Genomic DNA, 17,833 nt, shown 5'->3' on the forward strand with positions numbered 1-17,833 from the left:
TCAGGGAACAGCTACCACAATGCAACCTCGGGTGTGGGGATGCCACTCATTGCGGGTACTGCCCTGGGATTTCCTTTTAGAAAGAATCGCTGGTTAAAGTGTAGTGCACAAAAAACCCAACTCCTCGATTACACTATTAGATAACATCCTTTAACTGCCCCACCCACCCTGTGTGAGTCTCACCCACTTCCCGCCTGCTCCCTCTAGTCTGAGAGTTGTATCTCCACAAAAAACACACAGTGGGGCTCAATGAGCTGCTCATGTCTGACATGGACACCTAAGCAGTGCTGGATTCACAACCTGAAAGCCTGCAAAGGAAAGTGTGCCCGGCAGAAGATAAGCTGCCTGGCAACTCAGAACCTTCTTCTAAGAGAAGTAAGACATGTCACAATGGAGTCTAAGCCTACCTGTCTTATGCCAGGACCTTAGAGCTGCAGGCAGGAGCACAAAGGTAAAAACATATATTGAGTCCCAACACGCACACTGCGGTGGTTGGTCTCTGTGGCGCAATCGGTTAGCGCATTCGGCTGTTAACCGAAAGGTTGGTGGTTCAAGCCCACCCAGGGACGTATGCTTTTGCCTACATCAAGTCCTGAATTAAAACACAGCTGTCTGGCTTTGCTCTTAGAGCTCTCGCTTTGCCTGCGTGACATGCTCTATCTCAACATTTCTATCTTCTCTCATCTCTTCACCTCTAGTCATTTCCACCAATAGGACTGGAAACGGGCCACCAAGCCTTCTACTTTAACCACAGGCGTACTGAGGGCCAATAAAAGGCACAGAAGCATTTCTTGATCCGGGGCTGAGAACTGCATGCACAGGGACCTCGTGGCGCAACGGTAGCGCGTCTGACTCCAGATCAGAAGGTTGCGTGTTCAAATCACGTCGGGGTCACTCTTTGACGTTTTTTTCCCCACCAAGTCTATATCTCTGACTTCTAAAGCAAAGCCAAAAGAAGGGCGCTTTGCATTGGCCGGGAATCGAACCCGGGGCTCCCGCGTGGCAGGCGAGAATTCTACCACTGAACCACCAATGCTTCACTTACATAGGCTGAGCAGAGAGCCCTGCCATAGACAGTAGTGATGAGGCGCATGCATTCGCATGGGACACCTATGAACAAAGTTTGCATGGCAAGCCTTGGACTGCCAAACGTTCACATGCTGATGGCAGGAATCAGATGCAGGAGACTGAAACTATGAATGTTTCTCCTTTTGCTAAGGACAGTGGTTTGGGGCCAGTGTTGTGCTTGACAGAGCACGACATCAGCCTGCTCTCTGGCTGCTCCCGGGAGAAGTGGCTGACAGAAAGCACCCTCCAGACCACCAGCAATCTTGTGTTTCACTCTGGGAAAGCCTAGTCACTGACCTGGCCAGATTCCCTGTCCTCCCCAAAATCCTGGGGAGAAACGGGCAGAGTTCTGCGCCCTGCGCCCTCTTTCGCGTCCCTAACTCGCTCCCAACGCGCCCTACAGCCCTGGTCGGGCACAGCCCTGGTCGGGCTCATACCACTGGGGCCTCTGCCGAGGAAGAGCCCCGGAAGCCTAGGGCCAGGCCTATTGCACAGGCATCTTAGACCAGGCCATTCCGGGATTGCTGTGTTTCACGTCCTGCCCTTCAACACTCCTGGGAGGGCTTTCCCTGAGAACCCTCATGTCTCTGCCCTCCCAGGAGGCTGTGGTTCTATGCAAAATAGGGGGTGCACCACGGGCCGTCCCCTTTCCTCTCTCTCGCCAATATCTTTCACCAAAGCTGAGCCCTGCAGGTAAATGTATCTATCTGGCTGAGGGGCCAGGGAGGGCCTTTGCCTGCAGTCTTACAAGCCAGAGTGCAGAGAAGGCAGCAGCTCTGGGACCGGGACTCTGCTCAAAGACATATCTAACATGCCACAGTGGAGCTGAGATGGGCAAGACACGTGTCTCACAGGCTGGCAGCACACCAAGACAGTGGCAGGAAACTATGCTAACAAGGAAAGAGAAAAGTCACGTGTCTCGTGGCCTTCCCACCATTAGACAGTAGTCTGCGCAAGAAAACATCCAACAGTGACAGGACAACCAAGCAAATGACAAACGCCGTGCTGAATAAAGTCATCTTACATGACATTTCGTAAAAGGCCCAGATCATGGGGATGATCGCGCAGCAGAAGCAGCAAGTATCAGAGCCACCGAACCTGGGGTGAGTTACACGAGGAGAAAGGGCGACATGGGGACAGGGGCTATGGGCTCAGGGAACAGCTACCACAATGCAACCTCGGGTGTGGGGATGCCACTCATTGCGGGTACTGCCCTGGGATTTCCTTTTAGAAAGAATCGCTGGTTAAAGTGTAGTGCACAAAAAAACCAACTCCTCGATTACATTATTAGATAACATCCTTTAACTGCCCCACCCACCCTGTGTGAGTCTCACCCACTTCCCGCCTGCTCCCTCTAGTCTGAGAGTTGTATCTCCACAAAAAACACACAGTGGGGCTCAATGAGCTGCTCATGTCTGACATGGACACCTAAGCAGTGCTGGATTCACAACCTGAAAGCCTGCAAAGGAAAGTGTGCCCGGCAGAAGATAAGCTGCCTGGCAACTCAGAACCTTCTTCTAAGAGAAGTAAGACATGTCACAATGGAGTCTAAGCCTACCTGTCTTATGCCAGGACCTTAGAGCTGCAGGCAGGAGCACAAAGGTAAAAACATATATTGAGTCCCAACACGCTCACTGCGGTGGTTGGTCTCTGTGGTGCAATCGGTTAGCGTGTTCGGCTGTTAACCGAAAGGTTGGTGGTTCAAGCCCACCCAGGGACGTATGCTTTTGCCTACATCAAGTCCTGAATTAAAACACAGCTGTCTGGCTTTGCTCTTAGAGCTCTCGCTTTGCCTGCGTGACATGCTCTATCTCAACATTTCTATCTTCTCTCATCTCTTCACCTCTAGTCATTTCCACCAATAGGACTGGAATGGGGACACCAATCCTTCTACTTTAACCATAGGCGTACTGAGGGCCAATAAAAGGCACAGAAGCATTTCTTGATCCGGGGCTGAGAACTGCATGCACAGGGACCTCGTGGCGCAACGGTAGCGCGTCTGACTCCAGATCAGAAGTTTGCGTGTTCAAATCACGTCGGGGTCACTCTTTGACATTTTTTTCCCCACCAAGTCTATATCTCTGACTTCTAAAGCAAAGCCAAAAGAAGGGCGCTTTGCATTGGCCGGGAATCAAACCCAGGGCTCCCGCTCGGCAGGCGAGAATTCTACCACTGAACCACCAATGCTTCACTTACATAGGCTGAGCAGAGAGCCCTGCCGTAGACAGTAGTGATGAGGCCCATGCATTCGCATGGGACACCTATGAACAAAGTTTGCATGGCAAGCCTTGGACTGCCAAACGTTCACATGCTGATGGCAGGAATCAGATGCAGGAGACTGAAACTATGAATGTTTCTGCTTTTGCTAAGGACAGTGGTTTGGGGCCAGTGTTGTGCTTGACAGAGCACGACATCAGCCTGCTCTCTGGCTGCTCCCGGGAGAAGTGGCTGACAGAAAGCACCCTCCAGACCACCAGCAATCTTGTGTTTCACAACATGCCACTGCCACTGGACTTTCCTTCTGGGAAAGCCTAGTCACTGACCTGGCCAGATTCCCTGTCCTCCCCAAAATCCTGGGGAGAAACGGGCAGAGTTCTGCGCCCTGCGCCCTCTTTCGCGTCCCTAACGCGCTCCCAACGCGCCCTACAGCCCTGGTCGGGCACAGCGCTGGTTGGGCTCATACCACTGGGGCCTCTGCCGAGGAAGAGCCCCGGAAGCCTAGGGCCAGGCCTATTGCACAGGCATCTTAGACCAGGCCATTCCGGGATTGCTGTGTTTCACGTCCTGCCCTTCAACACTCCTGGGAGGGCTTTCCCTGAGAACCCTCATGTCTCTGCCCTCCCAGGAGGCTGTGGTTCTATGCAAAATAGGGGGTGCACCACGGGCCGTCCCCTTTCCTCTCTCTCGCCAATATCTTTCACCAAAGCTGAGCCCTGCAGGTAAATGTATTTATCTGGCTGAGGGGCCAGGGAGGGCCTTTGCCTGCAGTCTTACAAGCCAGAGTGCAGAGAAGGCAGCAGCTCTGGGACCGGGACTCTGCTCAAAGACATATCTAACATGCCACAGTGGAGCTGAGATGGGCAAGACACGTGTCTCACAGGCTGGCAGCACACCAAGACAGTGGCAGGAAACTATGCTAACAAGGAAAGAGAAAAGTCACGTGTCTCGTGGCCTTCCCACCATTAGACAGTAGTCTGCGCAAGAAAACATCCAACAGTGACAGGACAACCAAGCAAATGACAAACGCCGTGCTGAATAAAGTCATCTTACATGACATTTCGTACAAAGGCCCAGATCATGGGGATGATCGCGCAGCAGAAGCAGCAAGTATCAGAGCCATCCAACCTGGGGTGAGTTACACGAGGAGAAAGGGTGACATGGGGACAGGGGCTATGGGCTCAGGGAACAGCTACCACAATGCAACCTCGGGTGTGGGGATGCCACTCATTGCGGGTACTGCCCTGGGATTTCCTTTTAGAAAGAATCGCTGGTTAAAGTGTAGTGCACAAAAAACCCAACTCCTCGATTACACTATTAGATAACATCCTTTAACTGCCCCACCCACCCTGTGTGAGTCTCACCCACTTCCCGCCTGCTCCCTCTAGTCTGAGAGTTGTATCTCCACAAAAAACACACAGTGGGGCTCAATGAGCTGCTCATGTCTGACATGGACACCTAAGCAGTGCTGGATTCACAACCTGAAAGCCTGCAAAGGAAAGTGTGCCCGGCAGAAGATAAGCTGCCTGGCAACTCAGAACCTTCTTCTAAGAGAAGTAAGACATGTCACAATGGAGTCTAAGCCTACCTGTCTTATGCCAGGACCTTAGAGCTGCAGGCAGGAGCACAAAGGTAAAAACATATATTGAGTCCCAACACGCTCACTGCGGTGGTTGGTCTCTATGGCGCAATCGGTTAGCGCATTCGGCTGTTAACCGAAAGGTTGGTGTTTCAAGCCCACCCAGGGACAAATGCTTTTGCCTACATCAAGTCCTGAATTAAAACACAGCTGTCTGGCTTTGCTCTTAGAGCTCTTGCTTTGCCTGCGTGACATGCTCTATCTCAACATTTCTATCTTCTCTCACCTCTTCACCTCTAGTCATTTCCACCAATAGGACTGGAAACGGGACACCAAGCCTTCTACTTTAACCACAGGCATACTGAGGGCCAATAAAAGGCACAGAAGCATTTCTTGATCCGGGGCTGAGAACTGCATGCACAGGGACCTCGTGGCGCAACGGTAGCGCGTCTGACTCCAGATCAGAAGGTTGCGTGTTCAAATCACGTCGGGGTCACTCTTTGACATTTTTTTCCCCACCAAGTCTATATCTCTGACTTCTAAAGCAAAGCCAAAAGAAGGGCGCTTTGCATTGGCCGGGAATTGAACCCGGGCCTCCCGCGTGGCAGGCGAGAATTCTACCACTGAACCACCAATGCTTCACTTACATAGGCTGAGCAGAGAGCCCTGCCGTAGACAGTAGTGATGAGGCCCATGCATTCGCATGGGACACCTATGAACAAAGTTTGCATGGCAAGCCTTGGACTGCCAAACGTTCACATGCTGATGGCAGGAATCAGATGCAGGAGACTGAAACTATGAATGTTTCTGCTTTTGCTAAGGACAGTGGTTTGGGGCCAGTGTTGTGCTTGACAGAGCACGACATCAGCCTGCTCTCTGGCTGCTCCCGGGAGAAGTGGCTGACAGAAAGCACCCTCCAGACCACCAGCAATCTTGTGTTTCACAACATGCCACTGTCACTGGACTTTCCTTCTGGGAAAGCCTAGTCACTGACCTGGCCAGATTCCCTGTCCTCCCCAAAATCCTGGGGAGAAACGGGCAGAGTTCTGCGCCCTGCGCCCTCTTTCGCGTCCCTAACGCGCTCCCAACGCGCCCTACAGCCCTGGTCGGGCACAGCGCTGGTCGGGCTCATACCACTGGGGCCTCTGCCGAGGAAGAGCCCCGGAAGCCTAGGGCCAGGCCTATTGCACAGGCATCTTAGACCAGGCCATTCCGGGATTGCTGTGTTTCACGTCCTGCCCTTCAACACTCCTGGGAGGGCTTTCCCTGAGAACCTTCATGTCTCTGCCCTCCCAGGAGGCTGTGGTTCTATGCAAAATAGGGGGTGCACCACGGGCCGTCCCCTTTCCTCTCTGTTGCCAATATCTTTCACCAAAGTTGAGCCCTGCAGGTAAATGTATCTATCTGGCTGAGGGGCCAGGGAGGGCCTTTGCCTGCAGTCTTACAAGCCAGAGTGCAGAGAAGGCAGCAACTCTGGGACCGGGACTCTGCTCAAAGACATATCTAACATGCCACAGTGGAGCTGAGATGGGCAAGACACGTGTCTCACAGGCTGGCAGCACACCAAGACAGTGGCAGGAAACTATGCTAACAAGGAAAGAGAAAAGTCACGTGTCTCGTGGCCTTCCCACCATTAGACAGTAGTCTGCGCAAGAAAACATCCAACAGTGACAGGACAAGCAAGCAAATGACAAACGCCGTGCTGAATAAAGTCATCTTACATGACATTTCGTACAAAGGCCCAGATCATGGGGATGATCGCGCAGCAGAAGCAGCAAGTATCAGAGCCACCGAACCTGGGGTGAGTTACACGAGGAGAAAGGGCGACATGGGGACAGGGGCTATGGGCTCAGGGAACAGCTACCACAATGCAACCTTGGGTGTTGGGATGCCACTCATTGCGAGTACTGCCCTGGGATTTCCTTTTAGAAAGAATCGCTGGTTAAAGTGTAGTGCACAAAAAACCCAACTTCTCGATTACACTATTAGATAACATCCTTTAACTGCCCCACACACCCTGTGTGAGTCTCACCCACTTCCCGCCTGCTCCCTCTAGTCTGAGAGTTGTATCTCCACAAAAAACACACAGTGGGGCTCAATGAGCTGCTCATGTCTGACATGGACACCTAAGCAGTGCTGGATTCACAACCTGAAAGCCTGCAAAGGAAAGTGTGCCTGGCAGAAGATAAGCTGCCTGGCAACTCAGAACCTTCTTCTAAGAGAAGTAAGACATGTCACAATGGAGTCTAAGCCTACCTGTCTTATGCCAGGACCTTAGAGCTGCAGGCAGGAGCACAAAGGTAAAAACATATATTGAGTCCCAACACGTTCACTGAGGTGGTTGGTCTCTGTGGCGCAATCGGTTAGCGCGTTCGGCTGTGAACCGAAAGGTTGGTGGTTCAAGCCCACCCAGGGACGTATGCTTTTGCCTACATCAAGTCCTGAATTAAAACACAGCTGTCTGGCATTGCTCTTAGAGCTCTCGCTTTGCCTGCGTGACATGCTCTATCTCAACATTTCTATCTTCTCTCATCTCTTCACCTCTAGTCATTTCCACCAATAGGACTGAAATGGGGACACCAAGCATTCTACTTTAACCATAGGCGTACTGAGGGCCAATAAAAGGCACAGAAGCATTTCTTGATCCGGGGCTGAGAACTGCATGCACAGGGACCTCGTGGCGCAACGGTAGCGCGTCTGACTCCAGATCAGAAGATTGCGTGTTCAAATCACGTCGGGGTCACTCTTTGACATTTTTTTCCCCACCAAGTCTATATCTCTGACTTCTAAAGCAAAGCCAAAAGAAGGGCGCTTTGCATTGGCCGGGAATCGAACCCGGGCCTCCCGCGTGGCAGGCGAGAATTCTACCACTGAACCACCAATGCTTCACTTACATAGGCTGAGCAGAGAGCCCTGCCGTAGACAGTAGTGATGAGGCCCATGCATTCGCATGGGACACCTATGAACAAAGTTTGCATGGCAAGCCTTGGACTGCCAAACGTTCACATGCTGATGGCAGGAATCAGATGCAGGAGACTGAAACTATGAATGTTTCTGCTTTTGCTAAGGACAGTGGTTTGGGGCCAGTGTTGTGCTTGACAGAGCACGACATCAGCCTGCTCTCTGGCTGCTCCCGGGAGAAGTGGCTGACAGAAAGCACCCTCCAGACCACCAGCAATCTTGTGTTTCACAACATGCCACTGTCACTGGACTTTCCTTCTGGGAAAGCCTAGTCACTGACCTGGCCAGATTCCCTGTCCTCCCCAAAATCCTGGGGAGAAACGGGAAGAGTTCTGCGCCCTGCGCCCTCTTTCGCGTCCCTAACGCGCTCCCAACGCGCCCTACAGCCCTGGTCGGGCACAGCCCTGGTCGGGCTCCTACCACTGGGGCCTCTGCCGAGGAAGAGCCCCGGAAGCCTAGGGCCAGGCCTATTGCACAGGCATCTTAGACCAGGCCATTCCGGGATTGCTGTGTTTCACGTCCTGCCCTTCAACACTCCTGGGAGGGCTTTCCCTGAGAACCCTCATGTCTCTGCCCTCCCAGGAGGCTGTGGTTCTATGCAAAATAGGGGGTGCACCACGGGCCGTCCCCTTTCCTCTCTCTCGCCAATATCTTTCACCAAAGCTGAGCCCTGCAGGTAAATGTGTCTATCTGGCTGAGGGGCCAGGGAGGGCCTTTGCCTGCAGTCTTACAAGCCAGAGTGCAGAGAAGGCAGCAGCTCTGGGACCGGGACTCTGCTCAAAGACATCTCTAACATGCCACAGTGGAGCTGAGATGGGCAAGACACGTGTCTCACAGGCTGGCAGCACACCAAGACAGTGGCAGGAAACTATGCTAACAAGGAAAGAGAAAAGTCACGTGTCTCGTGGCCTTCCCACCATTAGACAGTAGTCTGCGCAAGAAAACATCCAACAGTGACAGGACAACCAAGCAAATGACAAACGCTGTGCTGAATAAAGTCATCTTACATGACATTTCGTACAAAGGCCCAGATCATGGGGATGATCGCGCAGCAGAAGCAGCAAGTATCAGAGCCACCGAACCTGGGGTGAGTTACACGAGGAGAAAGGGCGACATGGGGACAGGGGCTATGGGCTCAGGGAACAGCTACCACAATGCAACCTCGGGTGTGGGGATGCCACTCATTGCGGGTACTGCCCTGGGATTTCCTTTTACAAAGAATCGCTGGTTAAAGTGTAGTGCACAAAAAAACCAACTCCTCGATTACACTATTAGATAACATCCTTTAACTGCCCCACCCACCCTGTGTGAGTCTCACCCACTTCCCGCCTGCTCCCTCTAGTCTGAGAGTTGTATCTCCACAAAAAACACACAGTGGGGCTCAATGAGCTGCTCATGTCTGACATGGACACCTAAGCAGTGCTGGATTCACAACCTGAAAGCCTGCAAAGGAAAGTGTGCCCGGCAGAAGATAAGCTGCCTGGCAACTCAGAACCTTCTTCTAAGAGAAGTAAGACATGTCACAATGGAGTCTAAGCCTACCTGTCTTATGCCAGGACCTTAGAGCTGCAGGCAGGAGCACAAAGGTAAAAACATATATTGAGTAACAACACCTTCACTGCGGTGGTTGGTCTCTGTGGCACAATCGGTTAGCGCGTTCGGCTGTTAACCGAAAGGTTGGTGGTTCAAGCCCACCCAGGGACGTATGCTTTTGCCTACATCAAGTCCTGAATTAAAACACAGCTGTCTGGCATTGCTCTTAGAGCTCTCGCTTTGCCTGCGTGACATGCTCTATCTCAACATTTCTAACTTCTCTCATCTCTTCACCTCTAGTCATTTCCACCAATAGGACTGAAATGGGGACACCAAGCATTCTACTTTAACCATAGGCGTACTGAGAGCCAATAAAAGGCACAGAAGCATTTCTTGATCCGGGGCTGAGAACTGCATGCACAGGGACCTCGTGGCGCAACGGTAGCGCGTCTGACTCCAGATCAGAAGATTGCGTGTTCAAATCACGTCGGGGTCACTCTTTGACATTTTTTTCCCCACCAAGTCTATATCTCTGACTTCTAAAGCAAAGCCAAAAGAAGGGCGCTTTGCATTGGCCGGGAATCGAACCCGGGCCTCCCGCGTGGCAGGCGAGAATTCTACCACTGAACCACCAATGCTTCACTTACATAGGCTGAGCAGAGAGCCCTGCCGTAGACAGTAGTGATGAGGCCCATGCATTCGCATAGGACACCTATGAACAAAGTTTGCATGGCAAGCCTTGGACTGCCAAACGTTCACATGCTGATGGCAGGAATCAGATGCAGGAGACTGAAACTATGAATGTTTCTGCTTTTGCTAAGGACAGTGGTTTGGGGCCAGTGTTGTGCTTGACAGAGCACGACATCAGCCTGCTCTCTGGCTGCTCCCGGGAGAAGTGGCTGACAGAAAGCACCCTCCAGACCACCAGCAATCTTGTGTTTCACAACATGCCACTGTCACTGGACTTTCCTTCTGGGAAAGCCTAGTCACTGACCTGGCCAGATTCCCTGTCCTCCCCAAAATCCTGGGGAGAAACGGGAAGAGTTCTGCGCCCTGCGCCCTCTTTCGCGTCCCTAACGCGCTCCCAACGCGCCCTACAGCCCTGGTCGGGCACAGCCCTGGTCGGGCTCCTACCACTGGGGCCTCTGCCGAGGAAGAGCCCCGGAAGCCTAGGGCCAGGCCTATTGCACAGGCATCTTAGACCAGGCCATTCCGGGATTGCTGTGTTTCACGTCCTGCCCTTCAACACTCCTGGGAGGGCTTTCCCTGAGAACCCTCATGTCTCTGCCCTCCCAGGAGGCTGTGGTTCTATGCAAAATAGGGGGTGCACCACGGGCCGTCCCCTTTCCTCTCTCTCGCCAATATCTTTCACCAAAGCTGAGCCCTGCAGGTAAATGTATCTATCTGGCTGAGGGGCCAGGGAGGGCCTTTGCCTGCAGTCTTACAAGCCAGAGTGCAGAGAAGGCAGCAGCTCTGGGACCGGGACTCTGTTCAAAGACATCTCTAACATGCCACAGTGGAGCTGAGATGGGCAAGACACGTGTCTCACAGGCTGGCAGCACACCAAGACAGTGGCAGGAAACTATGCTAACTAGGAAAGAGAAAAGTCACGTGTCTCGTGGCCTTCCCACCATTAGACAGTAGTCTGCGCAAGAAAACATCCAACAGTGACAGGACAACCAAGCAAATGACAAACGCCGTGCTGAATAATGTCATCTTACATGACATTTCATACAAAGGCCCAGATCATGGGGATGATCGCGCAGCAGAAGCAGCAAGTATCAGAGCCACCGAACCTGGGGTGAGTTACACGAGGAGAAAGGGCGACATGGGGACAGGGGCTATGGGCTCAGGGAACAGCTACCACAATGCAACCTCGGGTGTGGGGATGCCACTCATTGCGGGTAATGCCCTGGGATTTCCTTTTAGAAAGAATCGCTGGTTAAAGTGTAGTGCACAAAAAACCCAACTCCTCGATTACACTATTAGATAACATCCTTTAACTGCCCCACCCACCCTGTGTGAGTCTCACCCACTTCCCGCCTGCTCCCTCTAGTCTGAGAGTTGTATCTCCACAAAAAACACACAGTGGGGCTCAATGAGCTGCTCATGTCTGACATGGACACCTAAGCAGTGCTGGATTCACAACCTGAAAGCCTGCAAAGGAAAGTCTGCCCGGCAGAAGATAAGCTGCCTGGCAACTCAGAACCTTCTTCTAAGAGAAGTAAGACATGTCACAATGGAGTCTAAGCCTACCTGTCTTATGCCAGGACCTTAGAGCTGCAGGCAGGAGCACAAAGGTAAAAACATATATTGAGTCCCAACACGCTCACTGCGGTGGTTGGTCTCTGTGGCGCAATCGGTTAGCGCGTTCGGCTGTTAACCGAAAAGTTGGTCGTTCAAGCCCACCCAGGGACGCATGCTTTTGCCTACATCAAGTCCTGAATTAAAACACAGCTGTCTGGCTTTGCTCTTAGAGCTCTCGCTTTGCCTGCGTGACATGCTCTATCTCAACATTTCTATCTTCTCTCATCTCTTCACCTCTAGTCATTTCCACCAATAGGACTGGAAACTGGACACCAAGCCTTCTACTTTAACCACAGGCGTACTGAGGGCCAATAAAAGGCACAGAAGCATTTCTTGATCCGGGGCTGAGAACTGCATGCACAGGGACCTCGTGGCGCAACGGTAGCGCGTCTGACTCCAGATCAGAAGGTTGCGTGTTCAAATCACGTCGGGGTCACTCTTTGACATTTTTTTCCCCACCAAGTCTATATCTCTGACTTCTAAAGCAAAGCCAAAAGAAGGGCGCTTTGCATTGGCCAGGAATCGAACCCAGGCCTCCCGCGTGGCAGGCGAGAATTCTACCACTGAACCACCAATGCTTCACTTACATAGGCTGAGCAGAGAGCCCTGCCGTAGACAGTAGTGATGAGGCCCATGCATTCGCATGGGACACCTATGAACAAAGTTTGCATGGCAAGCCTTGGACTGCCAAACGTTCACATGCTGATGGCAGGAATCAGATGCAGGAGACTGAAACTATGAATGTTTCTGCTTTTCCTAAGGACAGTGGTTTGGGGCCAGTGTTGTGCTTGACAGAGCACGACATCAGCCTGCTCTCTGGCTGCTCCCGGGAGAAGTGGCTGACAGAAAGCACCCTCCAGACCACCAGCAATCTTGTGTTTCACAACATGCCACTGTCACTGGACTTTCCTTCTGGGAAAGCCTAGTCACTGACCTGGCCAGATTCCCTGTCCTCCCCAAAATCCTGGGGAGAAACGGGCAGAGTTCTGCGCCCTGCGCCCTCTTTCGCGTCCCTAACGCGCTCCCAACGCGCCCTACAGCCCTGGTCGGGCACAGCGCTGGTTGGGCTCATACCACTGGGGCCTCTGCCGAGGAAGAGCCCCGGAAGCCTAGGGCCAGGCCTATTGCACAGGCATCTTAGACCAGGCCATTCCGGGATTGCTGTGTTTCACGTCCTGCCCTTCAACACTCCTGGGAGGGCTTTCCCTGAGAACCCTCATGGCTCTGCCCTCCCAGGAGGCTGTGGTTCTATGCAAAATAGGGGGTGCACCACGGGCCGTCCCCTTTCCTCTCTCTCGCCAATATCTTTCACCAAAGCTGAGCCCTGCAGGTAAATGTATCTATCTGGCTGAGGGGCCAGGGAGGGCCTTTGCCTGCAGTCTTACAAGCCAGAGTGCAGAGAAGGCAGCAGCTCTGGGACCGGGACTCTGCTCAAAGACATATCTAACATGCCACAGTGGAGCTGAGATGGGCAAGACACGTGTCTCACAGGCTGGCAGCACACCAAGACAGTGGCAGGAAACTATGCTAACAAGGAAAGAGAAAAGTCATGTGTCTCGTGGCCTTCCCACCATTAGACAGTAGTCTGCGCAAGAAAACATCCAACAGTGACAGGACAACCAAGCAAATGACAAATGCCGTGCTGAATAAAGTCATCTTACATGACATTTCGTACAAAGGCCCAGATCATGGGGATGATCGCGCAGCAGAAGCAGCAAGTATCAGAGTTACCGAACCTGGGGTGAGTTACACGAGGAGAAAGGGCGACATGGGGACAGGGGCTATGGGCTCAGGGAACAGCTACCACAATGCAACCTCGGGTGTGGGGATGCCACTCATTGCGGGTACTGCCCTGGGATTTCCTTTTAGAAAGAATCGCTGGTTAAAGTGTAGTGCACAAAAAACCCAACTCCTCGATTACACTATTAGATAACATCCTTTAACTGCCCCACCCACCCTGTGTGAGTCTCACCCACTTCCCGCCTGCTCCCTCTAGTCTGAGAGTTGTATCTCCACAAAAAACACACAGTGGGGCTCAATGAGCTGCTCATGTCTGACATGGACACCTAAGCAGTGCTGGATTCACAACCTGAAAGCCTGCAAAGGAAAGTGTGCCCGGCAGAAGATAAGCTGCCTGGCAACTCAGAACCTTCTTCTAAGAGAAGTAAGACATGTCACAATGGAGTCTAAGCCTACCTGTCTTATGCCAGGACCTTAGAGCTGCAGGCAGGAGCACAAAGGTAAAAACATATATTGAGTCCCAACACGCTCACTGCGGTGGTTGGTCTCTGTGGCGCAATCGGTTAGCGCATTCGGTTGTTAACCGAAAGGTTGGTGTTTCAAGCCCACCCAGGGACATATGCTTTTGCCTACATCAAGTCCTGAATTAAAACACAGCTGTCTGGCTTTGCTCTTAGAGCTCTCGCTTTGCCTGCGTGACATGCTCTATCTCAACATTTCTATCTTCTCTCATCTCTTCACCTCTAGTCATTTCCACCAATAGGACTGGAATGGGGACACCAAGCCTTCTACTTTAACCATAGGCGTACTGAGGGCCAATAAAAGGCACAGAAGCATTTCTTGATCCGGGGCTGAGAACTGCATGCACAGGGACCTCGTGGCGCAACGGTAGAGCGTCTAACTCCAGATCAGAAGTTTGCGTGTTCAAATCACGTCGGGGTCACTCTTTGACATTTTTTTCCCCACCAAGTCTATATCTCTGACTTCTAAAGCAAAGCCAAAAGAAGGGCGCTATGTATTGGCCGGGAATCAAACCCAGGCCTCCCGCTTGGCAGGCGAGAATTCTACCACTGAACCACCAATGCTTCACTTACATAGGCTGAGCAGAGAGCCCTGCCGTAGACAGTAGTGATGAGGCCCATGCATTCGCATGGGACACCTATGAACAAAGTTTGCATGGCAAGCCTTGGACTGCCAAACGTTCACATGCTGATGGCAGGAATCAGATGCAGGAGACTGAAACTATGAATGTTTCTGCTTTTGCTAAGGACAGTGGTTTGGGGCCAGTGTTGTGCTTGACAGAGCACGACATCAGCCTGCTCTCTGGCTGCTCCCGGGAGAAGTGGCTGACAGAAAGCACCCTCCAGACCACCAGCAATCTTGTGTTTCACAACATGCCACTGTCACTGGACTTTCCTTCTGGGAAAGCCTAGTCACTGACCTGGCCAGATTCCCTGTCCTCCCCAAAATCCTGGGGAGAAACGGGCAGAGTTCTGCGCCCTGCGCCCTCTTTCGCGTCCCTAACGCGCTCCCAACGCGCCCTACAGCCCTGGTCGGGCACAGCGCTGGTTGGGCTCATACCACTGGGGCCTCTGCCGAGGAAGAGCCCCGGAAGCCTAGGGCCAGGCCTATTGCACAGGCATCTTAGACCAGGCCATTCCGGGATTGCTGTGTTTCACGTCCTGCCCTTCAACACTCCTGGGAGGGCTTTCCCTGAGAACCCTCATGGCTCTGCCCTCCCAGGAGGCTGTGGTTCTATGCAAAATAGGGGGTGCACCACGGGCCGTCCCCTTTCCTCTCTCTCGCCAATATCTTTCACCAAAGCTGAGCCCTGCAGGTAAATGTATCTATCTGGCTGAGGGGCCAGGGAGGGCCTTTGCCTGCAGTCTTACAAGCCAGAGTGCAGAGAAGGCAGCAGCTCTGGACCGGGACTCTGCTCAAAGACATATCTAACATGCCACAGTGGAGCTGAGATGGGCAAGACACGTGTCTCACAGGCTGGCAGCACACCAAGACAGTGGCAGGAAACTATGCTAACAAGGAAAGAGAAAAGTCATGTGTCTCGTGGCCTTCCCACCATTAGACAGTAGTCTGCGCAAGAAAACATCCAACAGTGACAGGACAACCAAGCAAATGACAAACGCTGTGCTGAATAAAGTCATCTTACATGACATTTCGTACAAAGGCCCAGATCATGGGGATGATCGCGCAGCAGAAGCAGCAAGTATCAGAGTTACCGAACCTGGGGTGAGTTACACGAGGAGAAAGGGCGACATGGGGACAGGGGCTATGGGCTCAGGGAACAGCTACCACAATGCAACCTCGGGTGTGGGGATGCCACTCATTGCGGGTACTGCCCTGGGATTTCCTTTTAGAAAGAATCGCTGGTTAAAGTGTAGTGCACAAAAAACCCAACTCCTCGATTACACTATTAGATAACATCCTTTAACTGCCCCACCCACCCTGTGTGAGTCTCACCCACTTCCCGCCTGCTCCCTCTAGTCTGAGAGTTGTATCTCCACAAAAAACACACAGTGGGGCTCAATGAGCTGCTCATGTCTGACATGGACACCTAAGCAGTGCTGGATTCACAACCTGAAAGCCTGCAAAGGAAAGTGTGCCCGGCAGAAGATAAGCTGCCTGGCAACTCAGAACCTTCTTCTAAGAGAAGTAAGACATGTCACAATGGAGTCTAAGCCTACCTGTCTTATGCCAGGACCTTAGAGCTGCAGGCAGGAGCACAAAGGTAAAAACATATATTGAGTCCCAACACGCTCACTGCGGTGGTTGGTCTCTGTGGCGCAATCGGTTAGCGCATTCGGTTGTTAACCGAAAGGTTGGTGTTTCAAGCCCACCCAGGGACATATGCTTTTGCCTACATCAAGTCCTGAATTAAAACACAGCTGTCTGGCTTTGCTCTTAGAGCTCTCGCTTTGCCTGCGTGACATGCTCTATCTCAACATTTCTATCTTCTCTCATCTCTTCACCTCTAGTCATTTCCACCAATAGGACTGGAATGGGGACACCAAGCCTTCTACTTTAACCATAGGCGTACTGAGGGCCAATAAAAGGCACAGAAGCATTTCTTGATCCGGGGCTGAGAACTGCATGCACAGGGACCTCGTGGCGCAACGGTAGCGCGTCTAACTCCAGATCAGAAGTTTGCGTGTTCAAATCACGTCGGGGTCACTCTTTGACATTTTTTTCCCCACCAAGTCTATATCTCTGACTTCTAAAGCAAAGCCAAAAGAAGGGCGCTTTGTATTGGCCGGGAATCAAACCCAGGCCTCCCGCTTGGCAGGCGAGAATTCTACCACTGAACCACCAATGCTTCACTTACATAGGCTGAGCAGAGAGCCCTGCCGTAGACAGTAGTGATGAGGCCCATGCATTCGCATGGGACACCTATGAACAAAGTTTGCATGGCAAGCCTTGGACTGCCAAACGTTCACATGCTGATGGCAGGAATCAGATGCAGGAGACTGAAACTATGAATGTTTCTGCTTTTGCTAAGGACAGTGGTTTGGGGCCAGTGTTGTGCTTGACAGAGCACGACATCAGCCTGCTCTCTGGCTGCTCCCGGGAGAAGTGGCTGACAGAAAGCACCCTCCAGACCACCAGCAATCTTGTGTTTCACAACATGCCACTGTCACTGGACTTTCCTTCTGGGAAAGCCTAGTCACTGACCTGGCCAGATTCCCTATCCTCCCCAAAATCCTGGGGAGAAACGGGCAGAGTTCTGCGCCCTGCGCCCTCTTTCGCGTCCCTAACGCGCTCCCAACGCGCCCTACAGTCCTGGTCGGGCACAGCCCTGGTCGGGCTCATACCACTGGGGCCTCTGCCGAGGAAGAGCCCCGGAAGCCTAGGGCCAGGCCTATTGCACAGGCATCTTAGACCAGGCCATTCCGGGATTGCTGTGTTTCACGTCCTGCCCTTCAACACTCCTGGGAGGGCTTTCCCTGAGAACCCTCATGTCTCTGCCCTCCCAGGAGGCTGTGGTTCTATGCAAAATAGGGGGTGCACCACGGGCCGCCCCCTTTCCTCTCTCTCGCCAATATCTTTCACCAAAGCTGAGCACTGCAGGTAAATGTATCTATCTGGCTGAGGGGCCAGGGAGGGCCTTTGCCTGCAGTCTTACAAGCCAGAGTACAGAGAAAGCAGCAGCTCTGGGACCGGGACTCTGTTCAAAGACATCTCTAACATGCCACAGTGGAGCTGAGATGGGCAAGACACGTGTCTCACAGGCTGGCAGCACACCAAGACAGTGGCAGGAAACTATGCTAATAAGGAAAGAGAAAAGTCACGTGTCTCGTGGCCTTCCCACCATTAGACAGTAGTCTGCGCAAGAAAACATCCAACAGTGACAGGACAACCAAGCAAATGACAAACGCCGTGCTGAATAAAGTCATCTTACATGACATTTCATAC

At 52.4% G+C, this 17,833-nt stretch overlaps 4 non-coding genes across 4 annotated transcripts; 2 read left to right on the plus strand and 2 right to left on the minus strand.

Moving 5' to 3' along the window:
* The first annotated feature begins 495 nt into the window (after positions 1-495).
* Positions 496-569, plus strand: TRNAN-GUU (transfer RNA asparagine (anticodon GUU)). Its single transcript has one exon. It is a non-coding gene; the product is annotated as a tRNA-Asn (tRNA).
* Positions 570-7,208: 6,639 nt separating this feature from the next.
* On the plus strand, positions 7,209-7,282 carry TRNAH-GUG (transfer RNA histidin (anticodon GUG)). The gene has a single exon. It is a non-coding gene; the product is annotated as a tRNA-His (tRNA).
* Positions 7,283-7,678: 396 nt separating this feature from the next.
* On the minus strand, positions 7,679-7,749 carry TRNAG-GCC (transfer RNA glycine (anticodon GCC)). The gene has a single exon. It is a non-coding gene; the product is annotated as a tRNA-Gly (tRNA).
* A 2,176-nt stretch (positions 7,750-9,925) lies between these two features.
* TRNAG-GCC (transfer RNA glycine (anticodon GCC)) lies at positions 9,926-9,996 on the minus strand. The gene has a single exon. It is a non-coding gene; the product is annotated as a tRNA-Gly (tRNA).
* Positions 9,997-17,833: the final 7,837 nt, after the last annotated feature.

Source organism: Pleurodeles waltl, chromosome 4_1 (genome assembly GCF_031143425.1).
Source record: "Pleurodeles waltl isolate 20211129_DDA chromosome 4_1, aPleWal1.hap1.20221129, whole genome shotgun sequence".
NCBI classification, from domain to species: domain Eukaryota; kingdom Metazoa; phylum Chordata; class Amphibia; order Caudata; family Salamandridae; genus Pleurodeles; species Pleurodeles waltl.